General features: G+C 39.6%; 1 protein-coding gene across 2 annotated transcripts in view; it reads left to right on the top strand.

Moving 5' to 3' along the window:
- The first annotated feature begins 1,941 nt into the window (after positions 1–1,941).
- The window catches only part of insig2 (insulin induced gene 2), a 33,221-nt gene continuing 13,525 nt past the window's right edge, over positions 1,942–21,637 (top strand). Inside the window, exon 1 of one of the 2 annotated variants that reach the window (XM_003214891.4) lies at positions 1,942–2,092. The gene's annotated coding sequence lies outside the window, so the exon portion shown is untranslated. The remainder of the gene's footprint in view (positions 2,093–21,637) is intronic. The other variant, XM_016993945.2, reaches the window with a different exon arrangement.

The following is a 21,637-nucleotide window of genomic DNA, read 5'->3' as shown; positions in this document are numbered from 1 at the left end:
GGGGTACCCAAAATTTACTCATTATTAGATACGACCTACTTAAAGTGACCTGGCACTCAATAGCTCCACACAACTCCCATCTACACTGACCATTTAATGCAGTTCAAAGCTAGCTTCAGACTCTGGCGGCCAGGCAACAAACTCCCACGAAAGCACAGACAAGAAATCTCTTCATGTGCACCAGTGCTTTGTGGTTTGTGTAGTCACCTTCTGGGCCTCAAACTCATACATCTGCACAGCAAAAGACCTTTCTCCAATACTGGTTTGAAACTGCATTAAATGGTCAGTATAGATGGCCTCACTGACCATATAATGCAGTGTACATGGGTGCCTATGAATAACCAAAGTTCTGTCATTCTTTCCTAGCTAAGGTTTGTATCCAAGGAAGTGTTCACATAAGGAGGACCTTTTCCTCCTCTCTGGTGCAATCCTAGTGTAAACCCCACCTTCTCCTGGGGGTCGGGAGACTCTCCAGGAGGACCTTGGCCCTGTGGCATGGTTGGGGTGATGTGCTGCAAGAGGATAGAAGGAAGTCAAAAGTGAAAGAGAAGGTTACAGTAGAGTCTCACTTATCCAACATTCGCTTATCCAACATTCTGGATTACCCAACGCAGTCTGCCTTTTAGTAGTCAATGTTTTCAATACATTGTGATGTTTTGGTACTAAATTTGTAAATACAGTAATTACTACGTAGCTTTACTGCGTATTGAACTACTTTTTCTGTAAAATTTGTTGTATAACATGTTTTGGTGCTTAATTTGTAAAATCATAACCTAATTTGATGTTTAATAGGCCTTTCCTTAATCCCTCCTTATTATCCAACATATTCACTTATCCAACGTTCTGCTGGCCCGTTTATGTTGGATAAGTGAGACTCTACTGTACTTGCATTTGTCAAATGACTGGCTGTAGTAGGAGACTTACATAACCTTTGAGAAAGCGCAAATGTTTGAATAACCCTTTGTACTCAAGTTTTATATACTAATAGGATTCTGACTGCAGTGTTTCTGGGGTTTCATATGAACTGATTTTGATCTGCCATGATTCCACTGAGCTTACTGACCGAACCATGCCATATCTGGCAAATTAGTCAACAAGATGTGTGTACAAGTTTCTAAAATGCACTTTATCCTACCTGTGACAGTGTTTAGCCTCAGGGAAGACTAATGTCTAAGAATGCTTATTTTTAACAGGAAAAGGTCAGATCCCCTTAGGAGACAGATTTTCTTATCCTGCAATAAATCTACAAACTGAAGCTCAAAATTGCAAACTGAATAATACATAGATAATTTTGATAACTGCAAATACACATAAGAAGCACAAGTTTTAAACATAGTACATCATTCCACTAATTAAATCAATTAAAGCTACAGAGACATTAATAATTTCTGCTATAGTTATAGAGTGAAAGTATTGAGTATTTAACTTCTTTTAAGAAAACAGCTCTTGGAAGTGTGAATGTTGAAGTTAATCATTTTGATTAGCACTGAATAGCCTTGCAGTTTCAAAGCCTGACTGATTCCTGCCTGAGGGAATCCTTTGTTGGGAAGTGTTAGCTGGCCCTGATTGTTTCAAGTTTTTTCAATGCCAATCACATTGATTAATAGCAACATTCACACTTCCAGGAGACAAAATTTCTTTCTTCCACCTTGGAGAGAATGCTTCTGGAACATGGCCATATAGCTCGGAAAACTCACAGTAACCCAATGATTCCGGCCATGAAAGCCTTCGACAACACAGTCTCATAAGGCAAGACATACTCAGAAGGGGTGCTGCCACTTCTTTCCTCTGAAATAAAGCTCGCAGCAACCAGGGATTGATGGGTGGGTTGCCCACCAAATTCTGACCAAGGTCAGGTGGGATGCGGCGCCTTTAAGGAGTGTTTCCCAAACGCCAGGTGTTTTGAACTTCATTTCCCAGAATTCCAGAACGTTGGCCACGGCGGCTGAGGCTTCTGGGAGTTGAAGTCCGAAACGAGCAGGCGGACTGACGCTTGGGAATCTCTGGAGGAGGAGGAGGAGATCGCTTCAGCCGAGAAGGCGATTCGTCCCTCAGGCGGAGACGGGGAGGAGGTGAAGATGGCGGAGGAAGAGTGAGTAGCCGGCCGGGGAAAGGGAAGGGGAAGGGGAAGAGAAGGGGGAAACAGCTTGGAAAGAGGGGGTGGCGGGGGGATAATGGAGGAAGAGGAGGAGAGTTTGGGCCCAGCAAGCACAAGGTAGAAAGGAATGTACGCGGGGAGGCCGTGGGAATGCGTTACGGCAGGCAACACCCGTGTCATCCCGCAGATACGGGTTGCTGCATGCCACTACATCAGGCATGGGCCAACTTGGGCCCTCCAAGTGTTTTGGACTCCCAACTCCCACAATTCCTAACAGCCAGCTGTTAGGAATTGTGGGAGCTGGAGTCCAAAACACTTGGAGGGCCCCAAGTTGGTCCATGCCTGATCCACACTGTAGAATTAACGCAGTTTGGCACCGCTTGGACTGCCATGGCCCAACGCCATGGAATCCTGGAAGTTGTAGTGTCAGAACTCCTCTGCCTCAGAGTCATGGTAGGTGTCTAGCCATAGATTGTCATAGCTTTGGACATAATAATAATAACAATAATTTATTTTTATATGCCGCCTCCATCTCCCCAAAGGGACTTGGGGCGGCTCACATGGGGACAAGCCCAACAACACAAGTTAAAACACAGAACAATAAATTAAAACATTAAAACTACAGAAAACAATGAAATAATAATAATTAAAAAGTAAAAATTATAATAGGTTCCGGATCATCCAGTTTAAACAGAAAACATAGCAGGGCCTACTGGGGTTTTTTTTTCTCATGAAAATGAAAATCTGGCTACCAGTTTTTTTAAAGACCTCTAAAATCAGGACAGTAACAAAGAACAACACTCTGAAAACAGGAATTCCAGACAGAAAGCAATCAGGGACAGCTAACAGGATTCTCCCAGGCAGGAAGCAGCCAGGTTTTGAAGCTGCAAGGCCATTCATTGCCAATCAAGGTGGCTAATCATAACATTCATACTTGCCTCAAGCAGATAAGAGTTCTTTCTCCCACCCTGGACATTTCACAGATATATAAACCCCACTCGCCTATCTCACAACCTCTGAGGATGCCAGCCTTAGATGTTGGCAAAATGTCAGGAGAGAATGCTTCTGGAACATGGCCATACAGCTTGGAAAACTCACAGCAACCCAACAACAAGAGTGTTGGATCAAGACACAGGGGGCATCTACACTGTAGAATGAATGCTGTTTGACAGGGTTTTAACTGCCAAGACTCAGCGCTTTGAAATCATGGGAGATGTAGTTTTGCAAGGTCTCTGGCCTTCGTTGCCCAAGAGTGCACCAAACTACAAATCTCATGTTTCCACAGTACTGACAATGAAAGTAGTGCCAAAGGGCATTCGTTCAGCAGATATTCCCCATGACCTATTTTCTTTTCTGCCCCTGTATTAGGCCCAGAGAGTCAGGCAAGCTCCCCTGCTTTGGGTATAATTAGCATGCCTCTGTCTAGACAATTCGGGTGGAGTGTCCCTTCTCCAGATTGCTCTGGAACCAGCAATGTTTTGGATTTTGGAATATTTGCATCTATGTCATTTGAGACCTGGGACCAAGTCTAAATACCAAAGCCCTTTAGGTGTCATAGAAACCCTTCTACAAATAGCATGGAGGTATTTTGTACATAGTATTTGACCAGAAAATGTGCATAAAACAAAGTTCGTGAACATTGAAGCGAAGGTACCCCCGGATGTGTATTCACTGTAGAATTAATGTAGGTGACCCCGGTGGCGCAGCAGATTAAACTGCTGAGCTGCTGAACAAAAGGTTGGTGGTTTGAATCTGGGGAGTGGGGTGAGCTCCCGCTGTTAGCCTCAGCTTCTGTCAACCTAGCAGTTTGGAAACATGTAAATTGAGTAGAAAAATAGGTACCATTCCAGCAGGAAGGTAAAGTGCTCCATGCAGTCATGCCAGCCACATGACCTTGGAGGTGTCTACGGACAACACCAGGTCTTCAGCTTAGAAATGGAGATGAGCACCAACTCCCAGAGTCGGACACGACTAGACTTAATGTCAGGGGAAAACCTTTACCTACCTAAATTACTTGAACATCCAAGGCTCATAGCTATGGAATCCTAAGAGTTTTATTTTGGTGAGGCATCAGCAGTCCTTGGCAGAGAAGGCTAAAGACCTCGCAAAGCTACATCTCCCATGCTTCCATAGCATTGAAAGCGCCATGTCAAACTGCATCCATTTTACAATCTAAATGTCTCAGCCAGCCATTTAGATTTTGGAGCATTTGGGGTTCCCAGTTAAGCAATGCTCAAGTTGTACTAGATTCAGAAGTATGCACTTTCCTGCAAGGTTCACAACCCCCAGTGTCTCCATGTGAAGCCAAACTGGTTTGCGTGTTTTTAAATGTCATGCCTGACCTTTTACTCCAACAATTTAACATCACATGACATGTTGTCCCCCTTCCCTTGTGTTTTGTCCCAACAACTATCTGTGGCAGAGAATGCAAGAACAAAGTCTCTCATGGTACCCGACACACAAACAGATGTATTTATGTTATGAGCTACAGCAGTGGTTCTCAACCTGTGGATCCCCAGGTGTTTGGGCCTACAACTCTCAAAAATCCCAGCCAGTTTACTAGCTGTTAGGATTTCTGGGATTTGAAGACCAAAACATCTGGGGACCCACAGGTTGAGAACCACCGAGCTAGTGTGTATGCCCATGCTAAAACTGGTGGTGCCACCTGACTTACACCTGTCATTCCATACATGTTGAAAGTTAGTAAGTGGCCCAAGCCCTGTTAAAAAATATCAGTCCCTATTCTCGTACACTCTTGGGCCCCTTCCATTTAGCTGAATAAAATCGCACATTTTCTTCTTTGATGTGGAATATATGGCAGTGTGGACTCAGATAACCCAGTTCAATTCAGATATTGTGGGATTTTCTGCCTTGATATTCTGGGTTATGTGGCTGTGTGGAAGGGCCTTGGCTTCTTTAAAAAATAGGAACTTTTCAATATAGTAAAAGGAGAAAAGTGACACAGATAAAGAAAAACAAAGGGGGAAAGCCAAGAGTATTCTTCATTCTAATGTTCCATGTCAGCAGGGCTTTTGAAGAAATATAAATACCTAGTTCATTTCAGATTCTTACTTATTTTCCTCAAGAGGAATTCAGACAAATCAATAGGTAGTATTTGTTTCACTTAGGAATTACAATATTTAGTAATACAGTAGAGTCTCGCTTATCCAACCTTCGCTGATCCAACGTTCATCCAACGCAATCGGCCTTTTAGTAGTCAGTGTTTTTGTAGTCAACGTTTTCAATACATTGTGATGTTTTGGTGCTAAATTCATAAATACAGTGATTACTACATAACGTTACTGTGTATTGAACTGCTTTTTCTGTCAATTTGTTGGAAAACATGTTTTGGTGCTTAATTTGTAAAATCATAACGTAATTTCTTGTTTAATAGCCTTTTCCTTAATCTCTCCTTATTATCCAACATTTTGCTTATCCAACATTCTGTCAGCCCGTTTATAAGCGATACTTTACTGTAGTAACTATTCCTAACTGTGTGTTTGTTTCTGTGTTGTCCTACAGTATGAGGCAGTTTCGTTTTCCTTTACTAGGACTCTCTCTCTAATGTTTTGAGTATCTAAGGAATAACTCTCTGGTCAGGTTTACACACTATATTTAGCCAAGTTATGGCTTGTTGCTTATGCTTTTTCCCTACAATTGTATAGTTTCATTGGCCAGCTGCAAACTACAAGAAGCCAAGGTTTATTCTTAGTCACAAGCTTCATATTGTGATTAAATCTCAACCTATAACTATCGTTCTCCACCATAACAGGCCTAAAATATGGAAAACAAACTGCTTTCTTTAGTACAATGCAGGATAATGTAGTATAATTCATGACTAAAGCATAACTTGTAAACTGTGTACATCGCACTGAACTGAATGATATTATCACCACTGTGCTTTGATTAATAATTTGCTGTTGCGTGCTTTCAAGTCCTAAGGCAAACCCATTAGAGGGTTTATTGGCAATATTTGTTCAGATGATGTTTTCATTACCTTCCTTCAAGGCTGTGTGACTTGCCCAAGGTCACCCAGTGGGCTTCCACGGTCAAGCAGGGAATCCTGGCTCCCAGAGTCTTTGTCTAATACTCAAACCACTATGCTCGGCTGACTCCAAAAGATAGGAGAGTTCTAAAAAATCACCAATAAGCAGCAAGTACTATTTTCAAGCTCTGCATGTCATAGTTATTCTTGGAATCACATACTGATCTTCTTGCTGATATCTTTTATGAGTAGAACATGTCAAAGTGTTCCAGGTTATGACTCTAAAAGTCTCTGAAAGCTTACAAGGTCCTGTACAATGCATCACAGCATGAACTTCCTCCATTAATTCATATATTCACCAGCTCATCTTGACATGGATGCAAAGCCTATCTCCCATCTTTATTCCCTTTCATTACTACATATTTATGAATCACAGTCTCCCAGAGTCCTAGTCCAATGTTCAAACTACTTCACTATGCCAGTATGGTCATGGTAATATGGAATACTGTGTCCAGTTCTGGGGACTGCAATTCAAGTAAGATATTGACGTATCCAGAAAAGGGCAACCAAAATGATCAAAGGTTGGGAAACTAAGCCCTATGAGGAGCAGCTGAGGGAGCTGGGGATGTTTAGCTTGCAGAAAAGAAAACTGAGACATGATAGCCATCTTTAAATACTTGAAAGGATGCACACTGAGGAGGGGGCAAGTTTGTTTTCTCCTGCTCTGGAGGCTAGGACGCAGAGCAGTGGACTCAAATTGCAAAGAAACATTCCAGCTAAACATTAGGAAGAACTTTCTGATGGTAAGAGCTGTTTGGCAATGGAATATTCTGCTTGGGAGCATGATGGAGTATCCTTCTCTTGAGGTTTTTTAGCAGAGACTGGTGGCCATCTCCCAAGGGTGCTTTTATTGTGTTGCCCTACATGGTTGGGGGTTGGATTTGATGACCCTTGTGGTCTCTTCCAACTCTATGATGAGTTTCGACGTCCAGTGTGCTGTAGTGATTTGACTCTGGAGATCTAGGTTTGAACCTTCACTCAACCATGGAAGCTTACAGGGCAGGTCACATTTTCTCCATCTTAGAGGAAGACAAAGGCAAACTGCCTCTGAATAGTTTTTTTTTTTATAAATTATTTTATTAGTTTTCTTATATACAATATAGTTAAAAGAAAAATAAATAAATATAGAATTGGGAAGAGTCAAGGGTAACTAATACGCGGGGTCTAAATGAGTCGAAAACACAAAAATATTTTTTTAAAACCACCAGCAAAAATACTAGGGAACTGGGGTCGGTCATGGAAAAGTAAGAAAGAGAAAAAAGACAAGGAAATAAAAAAAGAACGCTCAGTCTTCTTCACCATGGTATTTTCTAATTCATACATAATTCTTTCTTTTATTTTTCTGTCCCCCTTCTTCATTTCTTTCCTGGGGCCAATTTCTCTTGTTTTCTTCAGTTTAATTCTATTATCAGTGTTATTTTTCCTTTTCTCATATAATCTCTTACTAAAGTCTGGTCCATTGTTTTTCTGTGTCCTTCGGTGTGTTTGTTCAGTAATTCTGTTAAATTGTCCATAGACATAATGTCCAGTATTTTAGACATCCATTGTTCTTTGGAAGGAATTTCCTTTGTTCTCCAATGATGAGCATAATTTATTCTAGGTGCCATCAACAAAGAATTCAGTAGCCTGTTGTAAAGATCTGATGTGGCAGGGAATGGAATCCCTTTTGAATCCCACCGCTGCCACCAAATTGTACAGATGCTGAGGTGACAGGGAATGGAATCCCTTTTGAATCCCACCGCTGCCACCAAATTTGTACAGAGGTGAGGTGTCTGACAGGAATGTGTGACAGAGATGGAATCCTTCTGATCCTACACACACACACAGATACCACCAATTAATAAAGATGTTTTATGAGAGATGATGTTAATTAATTATTTGTTTGACTATCTTCTTCGCTGCCACCAATGGAGGAGACGTCAGGCAGATGGCACTGGTTCTTTTAAGCTTTCTCTATTTGTTCCACTTCAGATGTTGATGTTGTTTAACTTAATTTAAGAGTATGACAGAGGCTTGGTTAGAATAAAATCAAAACAAGTTTATTGCAGGTACAGAGCTTGATGGTTTCATATAACTTGTTAAAGGCACTTCACTTAATGGTTACAAACGGATATGAGGTGGTCAAATTTTCAAACTATTTCTTTCTCTGGATTACACTAAACCCTGATCCTCCTGGATCCCCTGGGATTAATTTTCCCTAATCCACAGGCTCTATAAATGACCCTAGACAAGTCACCTAACTTGCCCAGTCTGGTCCAACCTAAATCTGACTCAAATCCTTCTATTTGAGCCAACCTGATTCTCCTCACAAGAATCAGATCCTCCACTGTGACTAGAAAATCACAGACTGCCTGGGTCTCCAAAATATTCCCCCTTTTCCTTTCCAAACGGCGGTTGGCTCTGTCCCTGTTGCTATGGTAACCTGCCTTAAGATGGCTACCTTCCCCCATACATCATCAACTCAAATACTCACCATTTTAAACTTAGCCAAACCTGACTGTTCAAACAAAATCAAATACACATGTCATCTATAAACAAAATATAATTATACACTTCTTCACACCTGTCTTTGTTGTTTTCCAGTTCTATATTTATAATTCCCAATAAATAATATTCTGGTTTTAACTGTAAATTTATATCTAGCATCTTTTGTATTTCTTCTCGAACTTGTTTCTAATATTTTTTGACTATTTTACATGTCCACCACATGTGAAAGATAGTTCCTACCTGTTCCTTGCATTTCCAACATTTATTTAGAATATTTGTTTACCATTTCACCAATTTACGTGGGGTAATATACCATTATACATCATTTTGTACCTGTTTTCTTTAGATCATATGAATAGGTAAATTTGAGTTTTTGATTCCATATCTTTTCCCAATCTTCTATTTTTATTGCATACCCAGTGTTAGCAGCCGATTTGATCATACAGTCTTTTACAAATTCTTTTTCTGTTGACCATTCTAAGAGTTTTTTAAAATAAATTCTTGTAATTAATTTCTTTTCTATTATTATCCTGTCCCAAAAGGTATCTTTTTCTGAGAAACCTATTTTCTTATCTTTATTAAAATATTCTAAAATTTGCCTGTAATTAAACCAGAATAATTTTTTGTCAATCTGTTTTATTTTTTCTTGTGATTTTAAAGTGACATCACCATTCTGTTTCTTCAATAAATCGCTGTAGATTAACCATTTGTCTTGGGCCATTTCTCTTCTTTGCGCCTCTGAACAGCTTGCCAATAATATGCCATTATATGTTCTTCGTAAGTCGGAAACAATTTGAAGGCATGCAACAAAATATAACTTTGCTACAGACTTAGATTGTCTAATATACAGTTTGAATGTAGGTTCTAATATGACCTGTGACTGAATTAGGTTCCAAATTTCTGCTTATGATACCACTGCCCCTGCAATCTCCATTAAACATGAATAATCCCTATCACAGTGGCTTTTTGCAGGACACCGCAAGAAGGCTAGCAGCATACCTTGTATGCAGGAATTCATAGTTTTCACAAAGATTGCATGATGAGCAACTTATCTTAAAATATGTGAGCCTTTTTGTGCAGTGCTGTACAAATGAGAAAGGTGGTCATATGAGATCTAGCAGTGCCATTGTGTTCTGCATCTTCACAATGTTTTCTTGATAATATTTGTCCACAAGAGTTGTGCCATTGCCTTTCTCTGAAAGTGTGTGACTCTGCCAAGGTAATCTAGTGCATTTCCATGGCCGAGTAAGGATTCGAACTCCAGATCTCCACAGAGTTTTGTTCAGTTCTGAAACTGCTATAACATGTTAGTACTCCATGTAAGCTAAATAATTTCATGACTATTCTTTTTATGCCCATTCAGATTTATTCTCATTCATCTGGGAAATTTGTTCCTCATCGTTACAGACATGTTGAAGTTAAAACTCAATGTTTTAAAGTATTTTAGTAATTAGCAAAGTGTTCCGCATTCCAGATAGAGTGTTTTTTCCCTGACACTCATCTAACCTTCTCAAGACCATTGAATGAACACTATTTTCACAAGAGAGTAAACCTAAACCTCTAGTCATTCCCTCTCACCTTTCTTGCTGTGTCACTCAGCCATAAGATGTGTGATAACTGGTGTATTGGGCAAGAATAATTAATAGCCTATGGATATTTATTTGCTAATGAACTTTTGGAACCAGGCCAAGAATATATTTCTAAGAAACATGCTGTCACGGTGGCAATATGAATTTTAATTACATGGATTTCCTGGTTACCAGACAGTAATATACAGCCATGGAAATGGCTCACAAGCATTTTTTGTGTCACTACATTCCTGTCGGTTGGAGTCAGGCAGGAGAATCAAACTAGTGAATCTGTATCAGGTTAGGTGACCTTGACTCGCATACAATTTGTTCATACATTATGGATTTCTATATTTTGTAGAAAGGCTTGAGGCTTTTGTAAAGTGTAGTTAAGTCCAGAAAGTTTCTCTTGGCACAAAGAGGTGTTGTCCGACTGTTAACCCAAGTTGATTTCAGGGAATATACAACATCCTTGTTAAAAAAGGTCAACTAGCTTCCAGCTTGTTTTCAGGTAGAATTCATCCTCCTCCTCATCTGTTACCTATCCCTCCTAACACGGGCAATTAATAATAATAATAATAATAATAATAATAATAATAATAATAATAATAATAATACTTTATTTTTCTATCCCGCTACCATCTCCCTGGAGGGACTCAGGGCAGCTAACATGGGGCAGAGCCCAACACAGAAACAAAGAATAACAAATTAAGACACATATCAGTAACTAAAAACAATAGTACAACAATCAAGTAAAATAATCAGTTAAAAACATACCATATCATAAAACATAGAATGACCAAGTAAGTTAAGGCAATAATATCAACATCACCACTATGAATAAAAGGGTAGAGCGCATGAAAATACATAATTCCAAGGACTTTTGATAAAGTGCATGGACAAGTACATAGATAAAACAGAAGACGATTGGAAAAAATATATTAAAAGACACAGAGATTAGAACACATTAAAATCATGCATAATAATAAAATGTAAATATAAAATTAATCATTTAAATTGACTGGCTATTTATTTATTTATTTACAGTATTTATATTCCTAGGCCTGCAGGAAGCAATAGGTCCTTAATTCTGTTTCTGTTGGTTTTCACTTATAAGAATATCAACAAGGTCTGAGTTAAGAGAACTCTGTTCAGATACCAATAGCATGAAAGCCTGTGTTTTAAAATAATTTCTAGCCATTGCCAAAAATGCATAAATGCTTCTTTTTAAATCGAACCAATAAAAGTTCAAATGAAATAGGTATTACTTCCCTACCCTAAAGATTCAGTGGATATAGGATGACCATCTAGAAACCAAAAAAAACATCTCCACCTCCAAGCTCTTACTAAAATGATTTAACAAAATCGGGTCATTTGAGAAAGGCCTTATTTGCCTGTGTTCCAAGTGTAGCCTATATCCAATGTCAGGTGGGTTCAGTGGGCGCGGTGAGCTCCAACTCCCATATGCAAGTCCCATCGTCCAGTGTCCATCCCCCTCCAAACAGAGCCAGTATGTAGAGTAGGTCATGGGGGCTCCATGTACCATGTTTGGTCTTGATCAGTCATTTGTGTGGGTCGCGGTGCTCTCAGGAAGTGAGTGAAGGTATTGGAAGTCCCATCGTCCATGGTCCATCATCCTCCAAACTGCACCTGGGTGTAGAGTGAGTCATGGGTGTTCTCTGTTTGAAGTTTGGTCTTGATGAGACATTGATGGGGGTGACAGTGGTCTCAGGAAGTGAATGAATATACTGCAAGTCCCATCATCCAAGGTCCAAGCTCTTTCAAATCTCACCAAGATGTAGAGTGGGCCATGGTGGCTCTATGTGCCAAGTTTGGTCTTGATCAGTCATTGGTGGGGGTCACAGTAGTCCCAGGAAGTGACTGAAGATATTGTAAGTCCCCTCATCCACGGTCCCTCTTCCCCCAAACTGCACCAGGATGTAAAGTGGGCTAGCCTGCACGTGCGTGTCAAGTTTGATACAGTTTTGTCATTCATGGGCATCACAGTGGTTTGTGGGAGGTGAATTGGATGAATGTACTGCAAATCCCATAATCCTTGGTCCACCCTCCGTCAAACTGCTGCAGCATGTGAAGTGTGTCATTTGGGATATGTGTGCCTGGTTTGGTTCAGTTGTGTGATTTGTGGCAGTTGCTGTGGTCTCAAGAAATGAGGGAAGGTACTGCAAATTCCATCATCCTTGGTCCATCCTGCCCCAATATACATCAGGATGTAAAGGGGTCGACAGGAGTTCTGCGTGCCAAGTTTGGTCCATTTCTATCATTGGTGGGCATTGCAGTAGTCTGTGGGAGTTAAAGTGTTTGAAAGTACTGCAAATCCCATCATCTGTGGTCCATCCTCCCCCAAATGGCAGCAGGTCATAAAGTGCATCGTGGGGATGAAGTGTGCCAAGTTTGGTCCATTTCTATCATTGGTGGGCATTGCAGTAGTCTGTGGGAGTTAAAGTGTTTGAAAGTACTGCAAATCCCATCATCTGTGGTCCATCCTCCCCCAAATGGCAGCAGGTCATAAAGTGCATTGTGGGGATGAAGTGTGCCAAGTTTGGTCCATTTCTATCATTGGTGGGCATTGCAGTAGTCTGTGGGAGTTAAAGTGTTTGAAAGTACTGCAAATCCCATCATCTGTGGTCCATCCTCCCCCAAATGGCAGCAGGTCATAAAGTGCATCGTGGGGATGAAGTGTGCCAAGTTTGGTGCAGATCCGTCATTCCTGTTGGTCTCAGTGGCCTGGGATAGTGGCGGCCAATCAAAACGCGAGCACATATTCCGCCAGGCCAATCAAAACGCTGATACATACTCCGATTTCACTTTTATTATATATATAGATTATTACTACATTTACGCTGGATTCTTTACATTTCTGTGCAAGTCAAAAAGTTTACAGAGAGAAATATTATTTAGTATATATTTATGGTTATACTATCCCTTTCTCTAGCAAGCTCAAGGTGGGCATGTTTTTCCTCCTCTCCATTTTATCATCACAATAACGTTGTGAGGTGGCTCACATTGAGAGTTAGCAGATGTTCCTAATATGCCTGCTGAGTTTCATCACCTAAAGCAGTGGTTCCCAACCTTTTTTTGACTAAGGCCCACTTGACTGGTGCCCCCTTTGACCAAGGCCTACTTTGACCAGGGACTACTCTCCAACATTAGTACCAAAAGGGTTACAAATCAGTTTTTGGTCAACTTTAGATTCGGTTTGGTTATTTGGAGTGCTGATTCAGAAAATTGCATTGGATAGACCACTTGAGCTCTAGTTTCTGATGGACAACATATGACATCCAGTAGTTGCCATCTGTTCGCCTGCAGAAAACCATATTTAATAATCTAAAGTTCATGTGGTCTATCCAATGCAATGGTCAGCTCTGCAGAAAGGTGCAGAAATAAAATCAATAAAATCAATAAATAAAGAGGAAGAAGGTTTGCGAACTGAATTTTCGTTCTTGTAGCCCACTGCTGGGCTGCGACCCTTAGGTTTGGAACCACTGACCTAAAGGGACTTGGAACAGCTCATCTCTTTCCAATACTCTTACATTGTCCATTAAACCTAAGACTAATGGTTATTTAAATGATTTTGAAATCCCATTGATGTGATGTAAAATAACAATGACTCTTTAAGTGCAGTTTTTCAGGATAACAAAAATTAAGCAGATTTTAACACAAAACAGCTCTTATATAATACATTATTGCATTTGTAAATTGAATGCTTGTGACTTAGGAGGCAAAAAGATGCTTTGTAAAGTATAGGAGAAAGTTCTCTAAATTATAGTATTCATTTTGTTTTGTTTAGGGTATTCATTCCAGATTTTATAGACAATGAAAATTTTGGTTTCAGTAATATGGCTCCTTTATCATTTGTTAGAAATTAGTTGCTCTCACTAAGGTAAAGGTTTTTCCCTGACATTAAGTCTAGTCATGTACGACTCTGGGGGTTGGTACTCATCTCCATTTCTAAGCCAAAGAGCTGGCGTTGTCTGTAGACACCTCCAAAGTCATGTGGCCGACAAGATTGCATGGAGCGCCATTAATACGCTATACTAATAGAGTTTTAATAGAGTAATATGATATAATACTAATAATACAATAAATAATATTAATTATATATTATATTTTACATGTAATATTACTAATAATATTACAATATATTGATTCAGTACAATATAGTAATTTATTGCCAGTATTGTACTATGCTAATATAATATTCTATGTAAATTTAATTTGTAAGCCGCTCTGAGTCCCCTTTGTGGTTTGCTAAATGTAGCAAACAAATACATTCCTGCTGGAGCAGTACCCATTGATCTACTCACATTTCCATGTTTTCAAACTGCTAGGTTGACAGGAGCTGAAGCTAACAGCAGGAGCTCACTCTGCTCCCTGGATTTGAACCACTGACCTTTTGTTCAGCAAGTTCAGCAGCTCAGCGGTTTATCCCAGTGCGCCACCAGGGGCTTCTACTATTAACCTCAAAACCCCCATAACACAATTCATTGCACCTTTCACTGGATGGATTCTTGTGATCTGAGCCATTTAATTTTCCAACCCTGAGGAATTAAGAAAAGCAAGAAGTGTCTTCGGAAAAATCCAAAATAGTTAGACTTTTTGTAGGTGGGTAATATAAATCTTGTTGACTCATTATCTCCCATTGAGATAATTATTAAATAATAATTTAATTAATGCCTAAATTCTGATAATTTACTAGTGAATCAGGTTAGTTAAAAATAAATTTAATCAAGTGTCTCTGTTTTCTTGACAATATTTCAACTTAATTCATAACTTAATTGATTTTAATTACCGTAGTTAGTTTCTCTTATTGTCTGTGACACATACCTTATAGTGGGATCCAGCCTACTCCTAATTTCTGTGTTTTTTCCAAATTAATCTTGTTAGAGTAGGTAACAGAGATAGACATGTATCATTTTGAAGGCTTCTTCTCTCCCTCCCCTTTGATTTCTAGCTGAGGAGTAGAAGCTGAAATAAATGCAACTGCAACAGATTCATATTACTGCATCTCAAGGCTTGCCTTTCAGACAGGTTTGGATTTACAGCCTATTTTGGGGAAGAAATGTTTCTGAACTAAAACATCAGGAACCTGTTGCTGTTCAGGGCTTCACGTTTTTGATGTCCTCTAAACTTCCCAAGTATTGTAGTGGCATTGGGGTTTGTCATTTTCAAAAAAGCCAAAGACCAATCTCTAGTTTAAAGTAAGTGAAAGACTTCTACGTAGTATTCAGTGACTATACCATGTTGTGTGCTGGGCATCTAGAAGAAGCACTTTTTAATAATGGGTTGTTTTCCTCCTGGCTATCATTGTGCAAATGAATATTGAAAGGACATGTGATATGGTGGTTGGAGTGTTGGACTAGAGACTTCATCCCAAGCTGTCTTGAGACAGTCTTCTCTCAGTTTCTTTATGCTGCTGAAACGGAGTCCTATTCTATTCCTATTCTATTCCTATTATTTATGGCTTTGATTAAATTTTTTTGAGGAATTTCCAGAGCGCAAGCACATAGCTGTGGGGTGGGGGGGGGGAGGGGTTACAGGTTCAATCCTCCCTCCTCAATTTTTTAGGTTAAAACAAAAACATGAACATTGTTCATTTTTGGCGCTGGTTATTGACCGTAATAAATAAATATATATATTGTTTACTTCTGACTTTTAACTTGTTAACCAAATCTCCATGCTAAGTCTATGAGAAACTGCAAGCACTATCTCAAGCAAATTTTGATTATTTATTCATACTGTCATTACCCACCTTTCTGCCAATTTACATTGCAATAGCAGCAATAGCCAACATAATGGAAGTGACCAAGTTTTGATGTTGCAGATGTTTAATCAACATTTTCGACGTGAATATGACGTAATCCACCAAAACTGACATCAGAATCAGACTCCCCAGGTTAAACTCTATAACAAAAACTTATTTCTTATAAGTTTAAATACAATTTACGATGTTTCCAGGTGAATGACAACTATGATACGAGGGTTATCTAGAAAGTTCATTACGTTTTGGAATTAAAAATAAACAAAGTATAGGAGAAAACATTTACCATATTCAGTTGAAAGCCAGACCCAAATACTACTTCTCACCATAGTCCCCATTAAAATCTAGGCAGTTATCATAGCGATAAAAGTGTTTGAAAAGCCCTCCCCCCCCCCCCAACATTCCCGCCTGGCTTGTGTCCTGAACCAGGCTGGCTTCCCTCCCCTCAGCTGTCAAGTGCTGCGCTCAGCTTTCCACTGATCGCTCTTTTGTTTTGCAAATGCTTGAAAGGAAGGTTTTTTGGGACAGGAAAGGTGTGCTTCTTGCAAAACCTTAGAAGAGCACCTTCCTTGCAAGCATCTGAAAAACAAAAGAGCGATCCAGGAAGATCCGTGCGGCAAGCTGAGCGCAGCACTTGACAGCTGAGGGAAGGGAAGCAAGCCTGGTTCAGGACGCAAGCCAGGCGGAAATGTTGGGGGGGTGGGCTTTTCAAACACTTTTATCGCTATGATAACTGCCTAGATTTCAATGGGGACTATGGTGAGAACTAGTATTTGGGTCTGGCTTTCAACTGAATATGGTAAATGTTTTCTCCTATACTTTGTTTATTTTTAATTCCAAAATGTAATGAACTTTCTGGATAGCCCTCTGTGTTTTAATAATTTATACTTTAATTTCTCCTAAACTCTCAAGTATTTTTTGGATGACTAGGTGTCAGACTAAAGATATTTTATGTAGTTTCTACAAATACAATAATATGGGTCATAGATCTTGATTTTTAGAAATTCTATTTTAAAGGAAAAATATATGTATAAGAGTACGTTGATGTCGAAGGTGCAGGAATAAGAAAAGACTTTATAGGCTTTGTGAAGATAAGTAGTATGAGGTGTTTGGTCAACTTTAGGTTCAGTTTGGTTATCTGGGGTGCGGAGCCCCCTGTGGCACAGCGGGTTAAACCACTGAGCTGCCGAAAGGTTGGCGGTTTAATTCTGGGGAGCGGGGTGAGCTCCTGCTGTTAGCCCCAGCTTCTGCCAGCCTAGCAGTTCGAAAACATGCAAATGTGAGTAGATCAATAAGTACCGTGTCGGCGGGAAGGTAACGGTGCTATATGCAGGCATGCCAGCCACATGACCTTGGAGGTGTCTATGGACAATGCCGACTCTTCAGCTTAGAAATGCAGATGAGCACAAACCCCCAGAGTTGGACACGACTAGACTTAATGTCAGCGGAAAACCTATCCGGGGTGCTGATTCAAAAAATTGCATTGGATAGACCGCATCAGTTCTAGTTTCCGATACAGAATATACGCCATCCAATAGTCGCCATCTGTTCATCCACAGAAAATCATATTTAATAATCTAGAGCTGATGTGGTCTATCCAATGCAATTTTCTGAATCAGCACTCCAAATAACCCCAGGAACAGGCCTAAAAACGAAGACACCAAGGCGCTCCCGCTTCCAGGTGCCACATGGAATGGCTCCGCTCAAGGGGAGAGAGGAGGAGGAGAAGCAGTAGTCAGGAGACTTGTCACACCTCTCCCCTCCTGACATCCCCGTTGCCTCGACACTATAAGAGAGTTTCGCGAGACTAGTTGATCTCGTTGTAACAGTGTAATACTGATGAGGCCGCGGCCATATTTTAGTTCTTGGGGACCACTGGTGGTCCACGGGCCACAGGTTAGAACCACTGTTTTACAACCGCACCCCAGATACTCAAGGGGTGCATCTCTACACTGTAGAATTAATGGAACTTGACCAGACTTGACATGGAGATGTGGTAATATAAGCCATCTCTTACCATAAATGGCTCTAATCTCTGGAGGTGTTAATGCAACTTGCAAAAGGCTTCAGAAGCTTGTGACGATAGTGACTGCTAGTGTGTTCCTATTTTTCCCCTTCCGATATGTCATTTCTGTTGGGTGCTGTAGCACCGGCTAGCATTTGTATCTCCCAACTGCAGATACTTCGGCCTGCATCGAGCACCTGATGAATAAGAAATTGCATAAGGGAAACAAACAGACTCTTGCTGCTACATCCCCTCGGCTTGCTCATGAATAAGAGCCATCAAAAGATGCAAACAATTGGCAGCTTCAAACCATACAAAACAATGCTTAGGGTTTCCCTTTCTTTAACGTTCCAAGTGACTAAGCTGTCAATCAAAGTACTTGTTGTACACGACTGTGACACTGAATCCATGTAGAACAAGGATTTTGATTGGCAGTTTGGAAAAGCAGGTGTTTGGGAAGAGGATTCTGCCACTCATACCTATATACTAGAGAGTGCTGGTGGACAGAAAGAGGGATATTTTTAGTACTCGGTCTAATCGTGTGGCTTGAATAGAGTTTTGTTGTTGTTTGTGGGATGTTGAATTATTTAGCCCAGACTAATCCTAAAATGCTGAGACAATGACCATCAGACTTGATTTTAGTAATTGCTCTTTTGTCTAAGAGTGCTAGAACAAACATGGGCAAACTTCGGCCCTCCAGGTGTTTTGGACTTCAACTCTCACAATTCTTAACAACTGGTAAGCTGACTGGGATTTCTGGGAGTTGAAGTCCAAAACATCTGGAGGGCCGAAGTTTGCCCACGCCTGCTGTAGAATCAATTCATTTTGATACCACTTTAATTGCCATGGCTGAGTTCTATGGAATCATGGGAGTTGCAGTTTGGTGAGGCACCAGAACTTTTGGCAGAGAAGACTTAAAAACAGTATAAAACTACAACATCCATGATTCATAACATTGAGCCATGACAGTTAAGGTGGTTTCAGACTGCATTCATTCTACAGTGTAGCTGTGCTCTATGTTTCCCATACGAGTTCTCCATCCCTTGCAACTTTGGTCATAATGCAGTTGTCACATTGTTTGTCTGTCTAGATCAGGGGTCCTCAAACTTTTTAAGCCGAGGGCCGGTCCACAATCCTTCAGATTGTTGAGGGGCCGGATTATCATTTGGAAAAAAAAAATACAAACAAATTCCGATGCACACTGCACATGTCTTATTTGTAGTGCAAAAGCAACAACAACAACAACAACAACAAGAACAATGAAAGAACAATACAATATTTAAAAATAAAAACAATTTTAACCAACATACATTGATCAGGATTTCAATGGGAAGTGTGGTCCTGCTTCTGGCCAATGAGATAGTCAAGTTAATTAAGATTGTTGTTGTGGTTGTTGTTGTTGTTGTGTGCATTCAAGTCATTTCAGACTTTGGGTGACCCTAAGTCTAAAATTTATTTATTATTTATTTATTTACTGCATTTATTTACTACATTTGTATCACACCCTTCTGACCCCAAAGGGGACTCAGAGTGGCTTACAAATTATATGTACATACAATATATTATATTATTAGCATAGCACAATATTAGCATTATATATTACTATATTGAACTATACTACTATACTGTAATATTATTAGTAATATTATATGTAATATAGAACATATAATTAATATTATTATATGGTATTATTATTAGTGTTATATTGTATTACATTATAATATTATTATCAATATTACAATTAATATTATATTATAAAACTGAGGGCGGGGGCCAGGTAAATGACCTGGGAGGGCTGCATCCGGCCCCCGGGCCTTAGTTTGGGGACCCCTGGTCTAGATCAACAGATTCTAAGCTTTTTTGAACCCTTTAGAAGACACTTTCCCCCCAAAAAAATCCAACTCTGTCCCTAAACAGAGTTCTTCTTCCTTCTATTCCTATTGCCTGGGTGTTTTGTGTAATGTACTTTTGGAAATAAAGTAAAGGAATAGTCAACTTCAACAAGATTGTCATACTCTGGCATGAACTTCGAAAAACTTTTTTTAAAAAAGTTTTAATTTTTTTTTGTGGAACCCTTGAGATGCTGTCGTGGAACCCTAGGGTTCCATGGACCACAGTTTGGGAACTGCTAGTCTAGGTAATCTCAAACAAGTTGAAGGTTCTTTGCAGGGAAGTACAGTTTACTGAACTCAAGCAACCAGAACTCACAAGCAACTGGCAAAAAAGAAAGAAAGAATACTTTAAATAAAAATTAAAATAAAATCATTTTTACAGTACAATAAAATCAGTTTTTATAATAGAGTAAAACTGTATTACATTAAATTAAGTTTATTTGCCTCTATTTGCTTTTAATTACTTCATTTCAGTATTAATGTGAACTCAATACAGAGTTTATGGTATGGTGGCACAGAGGGTTAAACCGCTGAGCTCCTGAACTTGCTGACCGAAAGGTCAGTGGTTCAAATCCAGGGAGTGGAGTGAGCTCCCGATGTTCGCCTCAGCTTCTGCCAATCTATCAGTTTGAAAACATGCAAATATGAGTAGATTAATAGGTACCGCTCCAGCAGGAAGGTTACCTTGGCTCTTCGGCTTAGAAATGGAGATGAGCACCAATCTCCAGAGGCATACACAACCAAACTTAATGTCAGGGGAAACCTTACCTTTACCTTACAGTATTGAGTAGATTCTTAAGCCTGTTTTTAATAGTAACTCTCAAATAATCTTTTAAGCCCCATGGGTGCTGATTAACAGAGAGTCTACTGTATCAGGTTGAGATTCTGTTGTTGGATTGTGTGATACTGTCATGTCTGACCCTGGTCATTATTCTTCTAAAACCTCAAGTTGGTATTCATACAGTCTCCCCCACACCCAATTCATTTGTTTCTTTAATGTGATATGGGGAAAACCCCTCATTGACTGTATGAAGAAATTTGTGATTTGAGGATGTTCTTATATTTAAAAAATTGAGTCAAGTTAAATTTCTTTCCATCCCAATCACAAACATACTGTCTTTGAAATCTAAGTATGTGTTGTTGTTTTTTGTCACCTGAAATATAGATTGAGGAGGCATTCAAAAATGGAAGCAAATGGGTAGTATAGATGAATAGCCATATACTTTGTCAATATTAATGAAAGGCAAAATGTTTGGGTTTCTTATTGAACTCTGTAACATGGTAAAACCTTTTGATTTTTTAATACTTTGGAATACTTGGCGTAAATACTTTTGTGCTTTGCATTTTAATATATTAAAACATCATCTTGAAAGTGTTTCCTTAGGAGTGGTTCATTTTATAGAATGTTTTTCCATTGTAGTTCCAAATGTAAAGCGTTTTTGTTTAGGAAAAATGAATGGAAAATCTAAAGGTGGATTCCAATTCACATACACACTTTTTAATTTTACTTCTGTCAGTCCTTCACATCTCTTGATGTGCTGTATTGGAAAATCGCCCTGTGAAATTTGGCCATCATTCTTACCTTTTTGCTGGCACATTGCACTTTTAGATGGGGTTATTAGTAGATCAAAGAACAATCATTATACTATGTATATAAGAACAATCTTGTTGAATGCTATGGAAACCAGGAACCAGGCCTTCTCTTGTCTCCTAGTATTTCAAAGAGATGCAGCTGTAAGTCTTCGCTCTCAAGGCATTGGACA

This window comes from Anolis carolinensis, chromosome 1 (genome assembly GCF_035594765.1).
Source record: "Anolis carolinensis isolate JA03-04 chromosome 1, rAnoCar3.1.pri, whole genome shotgun sequence".
NCBI classification, from domain to species: Eukaryota; Metazoa; Chordata; class Lepidosauria; order Squamata; family Dactyloidae; genus Anolis; species Anolis carolinensis.
Note: the sequence above shows the minus strand (reverse complement) of the source record. Positions and strands in the feature narration are given on the sequence as shown.